Here is a 7,918-nt window from a genome sequence, read left to right on the forward strand (position 1 = left end):
GCTTCAGGTGTCTAACGATATATGCGACAGATACTGCGCCATTTCCTTTCCTCGAAAACCAATTATTATTATCACTTTTTCGTCCCTGCAACACCGCTATGCTGGTACTGGTACGTTCACTACGGGCTGAGGTGTTTTTGCAAATTTGTTAATTTCCGACAAGGAACAAGGAACCAGATACCAAAAGAGAGTTTATTCGAAAGGATAAAAAAGTGGAATATATTTGCATCTGCTTGCATTTTGGAACGGGAATATGTAGAATTTGTGTGAGATTCGAAAGGGAAGTCACGGATTAAAAGCTTCGATGGTGTTATACAGGTTTTCTGGCTTCGTGCTTTTTTAATCAAATCAGCAGGTGTCCTTGTTAGAGAGCACCTGAATCACATCCTCTTCCCTGTGCCGACTACTCCAGTTTCTGTGAAGTCAGCTTGTAATGTACATCAAGATCCCCTTTATTCGAGTGCAAGGCAAGAGCCATGTCGTCAGCGCCGGTAACGAGCATAAACACGAAGCAGTCTTGCTTGTGGCCATCTGCGCTGCGACCCTTTAATTGCATGCTTGTCGGACTGAACTTATTTGTTTGCGGCATCAAACAAAGCTACCGCGGGTCAACGTGTGTTACGTGCTTTGCGCGCTCTCGTGAGTTTGAGCCGACCGGCAGGCAGCTATGGCTGCTACGTCAGCGGGCGAACGGGGAGGGAGAGTGGCATACGCTGCAGCAGCGAGCTGCCGTCCGGTGCGCGGTGAAGCCGGTCTGTGTGATTCAGTGCCCTGCGCGCTGCTAGGAGCTCAAGTGGCCACGCTCGTGCCTCTGCCAACGTTGCGGCGCACTGCGAGTTTTTGGGCACGCAGAGGCGCACGCGCAGGGACTTGCGATGCTGGAGCTCGAGCTTCTGCCAGCACGGCTTGCGCCCCGTGACGGGTGGCAACGCATAGAGCGCTGCCCCCAAAGCTGCGGCATTGTACAGCCGCAGCGCGGTTTGCTGGGAGATGCCCTGGCCTCGAGCGGTGAGCTTGTGCACGGCGGCGGTGATCCTCTTCATCTGCAAATAGGCCTTGGTCGCAGCGGGGCTGAAGGAAAGGCCCCAGTCGATGCCCAGGCCAAGGTACCGCACCGATTTACTCCAAAGAATCGGAGTGCCGTTTAGTGACAGTGGCGCAAGGTGAGCGCGCGAGCGCGAAATGCAGGCCATGGTCACCGATTTAGGATTATAGGTTTTTTTAATGGCGCAAGGGCCTCAACGGCCTAAGAGCGCCATGACACAAGGTAGTTTCGACTTCTCCAGGTGGGGTTAAAGACCCATGTCCCAAGCACTTCACCCTACATTATCCGGCCACAAAGCCAGGGGAAAGCTTGTACCCAATGTATCACCGGTGGATATCCTGCGGCACTGGAGATCGAACCCCGAACCTCCCGCATGCGAGCCAGTTGCTTAAACACTTGGCCACCGCTGCGGTGATGGCCACCGATTTGTCCGCGCGCAGCGACCGACCAAGACCGCGAAAGCTGGCGTCGATTGGGGTCAGCCTGCTCCCTGAAGGCACCCCCGCACGCTGAGCACCTCGAGCGGTGGTCCCCGGCACCACAGAGCTATGTAGTCTGCATACATGGACATTTACACATGGTGTCGGCCGCTCGTGGGGAGAGAGGCCAGCACCACCGACATGGCCACATTGAAGAGAAATGGTGATAAGACAGAGAGAGCCCTGCGGCACGCCCAAGTACACCGGACGAGGCTCGGAGAGCTTTCGCCAGGCCACATCTTCTGTCAGGCCAGTGGCCCAGCCAGTTGGCAGGAATTTCAGTGCGTTTTTCGGCCATTTCCGGGATATAGGTTAAGAGAACTTCTTAGTTGGTAATTGATCATTGTACTTTTAAAGCGCCAAAACCGCACACACAAGAGAAGAGTACGGGACGGAGCGCTCTGTCCCGTATACTTCTCGTGTGCGTGCGTGTGTGTGTGTGTGTGTGTGCTTTTGGCGCCTTAAAAGTACAGTGATTTCCGGGATATTGCTCAGTCAGTCCTGGTTGATCGCGATGACGTTTCCGCACACCCATTGTTTGTAGGCTTGCCGCAGGTTGCCGCTGAACTGCATGATGGTCTTATGGCTCCGCCAACAAGAGGTGAAATCATGGAGACGTTACATTCCATAAAACGAGGCTCAGTGCCTGGGCCAGACAGCCTTCCTGTGGAGTTCTATTTACAATTCTGGCATATTTCAGGCCCCGTTTTCTCGGATGTGTTAAAAATCTGCTTCACTCAGCGTGCCTTTCCTGATTCATTTAAAGAGGCCGCATTGTACGTGTTCCTAAAATGTCCCCTTTCTCGAAATGTCCGGAAGATTGGCGCCCTATCACACTGCTAAATTTAGGTTACAAAGAATTAGCAAAATTACTGGTTCGCCGTCTACGGGCTCTCCACCCGTGCCTCATTTCCTTCCACCAGGTTTGCTTCATTCCGGGTCGTGAAATACATAGTTTTATCTTCCGCTACGCGAGATATCCTACACTACAGTATACGGCGGTGCGCACAGGGCCTTCTTGTTTCCCTCGATGAAGAGAAGGTGTCCGACTTTTTAGAGCATGAGTATATTTACGGTACACTGCATGCTTTCAGTTTCCCAACTTCTTTCGTGCTTCTCATCAAAGAGATGTGCAGAGATATTTCAAGCACTCTGTTCCTCGATGGCCGGGAAGTACCGCATTTGATGTTCGTCGCGGCGTCCGTCAAGGTTGTCCGCGCTCTCAACCCTTTTGTTTGTCTTAGCATTAGAGCCTTTCCTCTTGGCAGTCAATCACCACTCTCTTATTAAAGGCCTGGCTTTGCCAGGCAGTGACGCAGGACGCGTCACCGCTTATGCAGATGACATCACAATCTACTTAGCTGATGAACGCAGCCTGCTCGAAGCTTTAAAAGTTATTCGTGAGTACGCCTCCTTGTCGGGGGCTGCTCTTAATTATTCCAAAAGTCGTTACTTTTTTGTGGGGTCTCCTCAAATACGTATTACATGTGCGTAGAATTTCAGTGGTGGGCGCAGATGCGAATTTTAGGCATGACCTACGACTGTGCTGGAATACGGGATGGTATGTGGTCATCGGTGGTAGAGAGCATTGCAGCGCGTGTGCGGAGGTTGCAGACATTTGAACTTCCTCTGCTTGAGAGGCGCTGCCTGCTTCAGGCGGTCATGCTGGGTGCCTTCTAGTACCTTTGCCACATTGTTAAACCACCTCTCCGCGTCATAAGGCGGGTGCAGACTACAGTTTTTCTTTTTTCGTCGGGGTCTGTTTTATGGTTTAGGGGGTTTAACGTCCCAAAGCGACTCAGGCTATGAGAGAGGCCGTAGTGAACGGCTCCGGAAATTTCGCCCACCTAGGGTCCTTTAACATGCACTGACATCGCATAGTACACGGGCTTTTGGTCAGGGGGAGCCGAGCTTGTGGCTCGTGCTGTTCTTGGACAACCACGAGAGAGAGGCGGTTTTGCCTTTCGAACTTTGTCCGTCACGTCCTCGCTGTTAGCTTTGAAGTGCATTTTGTATCATGCTGGGGGACGCGTCTCTGGGGCGAACCCTGGCGTGGTACTTTTGGGCCCTTTGCGCTTTTTGAATCCCTCGGTCCCTGTTAATCATGGACTTCAGTCAGAACAGCCTACCGTTTGTTTGCTACTTTAGTGGTCTTTTTCAGACATGTAAGCGCAGCAGCACCTGATGTCAGCATCGTTGCAGATAATGTAGTGGACATTATAAGGTTGTTGTTGCCTGTTGTGCCGGCGGCTCGCCCCTCACCGCCGGGCCATGTTCAATGGGCGCACATAACGTCGACGCCTCTCCTGGACCATCTACGCGACTTTGTTTGGAAACTTGGTTGGGCAGTGCTGCCTGCTTGTGATCGGCTAGAGCGGTGGGGTGTTTTACGCTCCAGTACCTGTCCGAATTGCCCGCTTCCGGAACATAACCACCAAGCTAGTCACCTGCGTGGTAGCGCGTGTCTTTCGGGGCGCGGTTCATGCGGGATTCCGTGGGCAGGGAATTTCGAGCTTTGTCTGCCGCGGCCGCTTTCTCAGCGGCCGTTTTGCTCGCCTGTTAACTGTTGCGGGTCTTTTTAGTTTATGGAGCAGTCGATGCACCGCGGTTGCTGGCGGCTTTCGATGCCCCGCTGTGTGGACAATACTTGTCCTTCTTTGAAGGGAGCTGATCAGTTTCTTGTCGGAGGGACTGTTTCTTGGGAGAGGAAGAGTTTCTCGGCAGTGGTCCTGCCCATTCACTTCTGCTAACAACGATCGTCTCGTTCAGGTTTTTAGATCAAGCTGGCGCTAAGGTTTTTTTTTTTTTCCTGCGTCAGATTATTGTTGTTTCACTCTTCTGTCAATAGGTATGCTATCCCGTCTTATATCGCGCACAAGCTATTCCTGTTAGTTGCTCAAAGATGCTTATGGTACCTCTGTAATTGGCTAGCATTAATGCTTAGCATCATGTCTATTTGTGAATGTCAATCTATCCGGTAACCATGGTATGTGTACGTATTTAAATAAAATATTTTCTAATCTTCGTATTGTTTGCAGCGTTTAGGCGACAATAGTCGCTCTTGTTCTATAATTTTGTTTCAGAGGGAGAGAGGTCCCTGAGACCAACCCGCTTAAAATTTCTCCTGGTCTCTAGACACTGGCTACGGTGGCATTACCGAGTTAAATTGTTGCCGCAATCCCTGTCTCACATATCTCGGTTGACACACGAAGCGCGCCCACCCGTAAGAAAATTGCAAAGTGGTTTTTAGGGAAAGGAAATGGCGCTGTATCTCTCTCACATATCGGCGAACGCCTGAACCGCACCGATAAAGGAGGGAGCGAAAGAGGAAAAAAGATTTGCCATAGTGGAGGGCTCCGTAATAATTTTGACCACCTGGGGATCTTTAACGTACACTTAAATCGCATAGCACACGGCCGCCTTTAGCGTTTCGCCTCCATCGAAGCGCGGCCGCTGCGGTCAGGTTCGAACCCGGGCAGCCCCGATCAGTAGCCGAACGCGCTAACCACTGAGCCACCGTGGAGGGTAAGGGAAGAAAAATGAAATCAAAATTGGTTTTAAGGAAAGGGAATTACGCCTGTCTTACATATATCGGTGGACTACCGAATCACGCTGTAAGTTAACGAAAGTGAAATAAAGTTAGTTTTAAGGATCGGAAATGACACATATTCGGTGGATACCCGAACTGTGCCGTAAGCGAAGGAAGATGAAAGTTTGTTTTAAGAAAAGGAAATAGCGCCTGTCTCTCATTGCGCCATTTCCTCCCCCCCCCCCCTTAAACAAGCAATTTCTTTTTCAATTTGGCTCTGAAAATATCTGCAGGGTTTGCGCGTCGTTTGGAACCAGATTTGGTTCCGTATCTCCGCATAGAGCGAGCAATAACACACTTGTAAATATCACCGAACCTATATTAAATATATACTGTCTTCTGTGAATGCCTCTAATGTTTCCAAGGAAGCAAGATATTTAACAAAAATTCCAGATCACGGAGGTAACCCGCCTTCGACTAATGCGAAAGCTTTGACGCCTCCTCGGCACTCGTCGCCTGTATTTGCTCTTGTTTGCCTCTGGTCCTGTTTGTGTCTAGTGGCCCCACTTGGCCGAGAATTTGTGCAATTCGTCTAATTCCCACCACGCTTCGTTCGAAACTTTCAGATTTGACGCCACGGGTTGGCTCCGCCCGCACTTTCGATCACGTGGCGCTACACTTCCGCCATTTCAAATTTGGCGCCACTTTTACTGTGTCCACGGCCACTTTTTGCACATTTTTGGATCTTATTAAATAGTTATTCATCCGATCAACACCAATTTTTTTGCATCGCATCCTTACATCATCCTCCCTCGATTATAACCACTTTTTAGACGTTCTCTTTTTATAGTTTCCAACAGTGAAATGAAAATGGAAATTAGTTTGTGGTGAAAGGAAATGGCGCAGTATCTGTCTCAACCTCACAATAGTTTCGGACAGGTTTTGATGACACGAAACCATCGTCATAGCCTAGTAAATCGCTCCCGTTAATAAAAAAAAATGCCTACTACTGCGTGTGTCAGTATAGCTATCTATAGAAACCACCAGTCGCTCGACCACATATGTATCCAGGGAGATGCAGCTTTTTGCTTTCGACCAGGGTTAACCAGAGCTAAACCATAATCAATTTTTTTTGCGAGTATAGCGTTGCCCTCGCGGCAACGTTGTGCGTCTGCTGATAGTAGCTGGTGCATTTGTTATCTAGCGCAATCGCTGTGAGGCTGTTGCGTCAGAACGCCTTCGCCGCGCTCTATTTCCTGTGATGGGGCATCTTCATGGGCAGCTCTTAAACCTGCCTTACCGAAGAGCTCTTCTTTGTAGGGGAGGTAATTGGTGTTTGTTGAAAGGAAATGGCGCAGTATCTGTCTCATATATCGCTGGACACCTGAACCCCTCCTTAAGGGAAGGGATAAAGGAGGGAGTGAATGAAGAAAGGAAGAGAGAGGTGCCGTAGTTGCCAGAATAATTTCGACCACCTGGCGATCTTCAACATGCACTGGCATCGCGCAGCACACGGGCGGTTTAGCGTTTCGCCTAGTGCTCCTATTTTTTATAAGCCAGCGGTCCTGCCATTTCGTGTTCGCTTCGGACGGGCGCGTAAAAGTCATTTTTCGGCCTCCCTATTTGGTGTAGCTTAATGATACTTTAAGTGTATTATCTCTTATTACGATCACACAGTGTACATTTTGTAATTTAAGGCGCACTTCTCATATCTTCTCTGTCTCTTCCTATCGTCTATATAATTGTCCGACGTCTACAACACATCCATCCAGATTTAGTCGGTGTCGCATATTCTCCATCCATGCACATTTAGTCGCATATTCTCCTAAGCACATTGAATACGCTTTTGGTGTCAATCATTACATATATGACCACTGCCCTGTTGAGCCTACTTTGCTGTCACTGCTCACTTCATAGTATTCTTTGTATGTATTTTTCATGAATAGCGACTAGCATGTAAATAGCGACCCATCCTGAATTTGACTTGCGCAATCTTCTCGCGTTGTCAGTTCTGATACGTACAATGTGTTATGTACTTTCACCACTCACACCTTTCGTCCCCACTATGTTGCCATTGTCACTGTGAATAAACTTTTTCTAACACGCTGCTTAGGGGCACTGTACACCCGGGGTCCAATAAGGGGCGGCCATCGCCTCGGCCCGATCCAGCAGCCATCGCTTGCCAGTGGCCGTGTGGTTGGTTAGCCGCTCCTCGTCGGGGTCGAAAAGAAAATGGGTGGAATTTCAGGAGTGGCCTAACGCTATCCCGACGACGCATAGCGTGCTGACGACACGCTCATGTCTTCTTGTGCACACGATGCGAGCACACCGGCAGCACGCGAAGACACGCCTTCATTGGGCAATGTGTAAATGGGAAATCTTTTCTTCAAGAACAGCCATTTATAGTGGGCTTTCAGTTATATAATAGAAAATACGGTTCACTTGTCGCACTGACTCAATGCTTGACGTGAGATCTCGAGAGCACCAGGTGCACGCCAGTTTACCGGCGTTTTGTCATCAAGGCGAGCTTGCTCTCAAGGTCCTTGCTATTTACAACGAAATCTGTTCCGTGTCGTTCCTTTTTGCCTTGCGATTACACCGTTAAATATTTGAATGTCCTGCAGTTGAAAGTGTCGACCACCGCGCTCGGCCGTCCGACCGAGGAACCGCCGCAGCATTGTGCGCGATTGTCTGCCACCTCTAATCGAAGCCTGTTTCTGACTGCGAGCAAAAGATATAAGCAGTGCTTAAAGTTTGGCCCCACTGAAGGGGTGTCTCCAGTTATTTGAACGGCGGTGGTGAGGAAAATAAAAGTGTGTTAGAGAGAGAGGGCGGCTGGCGGCCTTTTTTACACATCATTTTACA

This window comes from Amblyomma americanum, chromosome 1, assembly GCF_052857255.1.
Source record: "Amblyomma americanum isolate KBUSLIRL-KWMA chromosome 1, ASM5285725v1, whole genome shotgun sequence".
NCBI classification, from domain to species: Eukaryota; Metazoa; Arthropoda; class Arachnida; order Ixodida; family Ixodidae; genus Amblyomma; species Amblyomma americanum.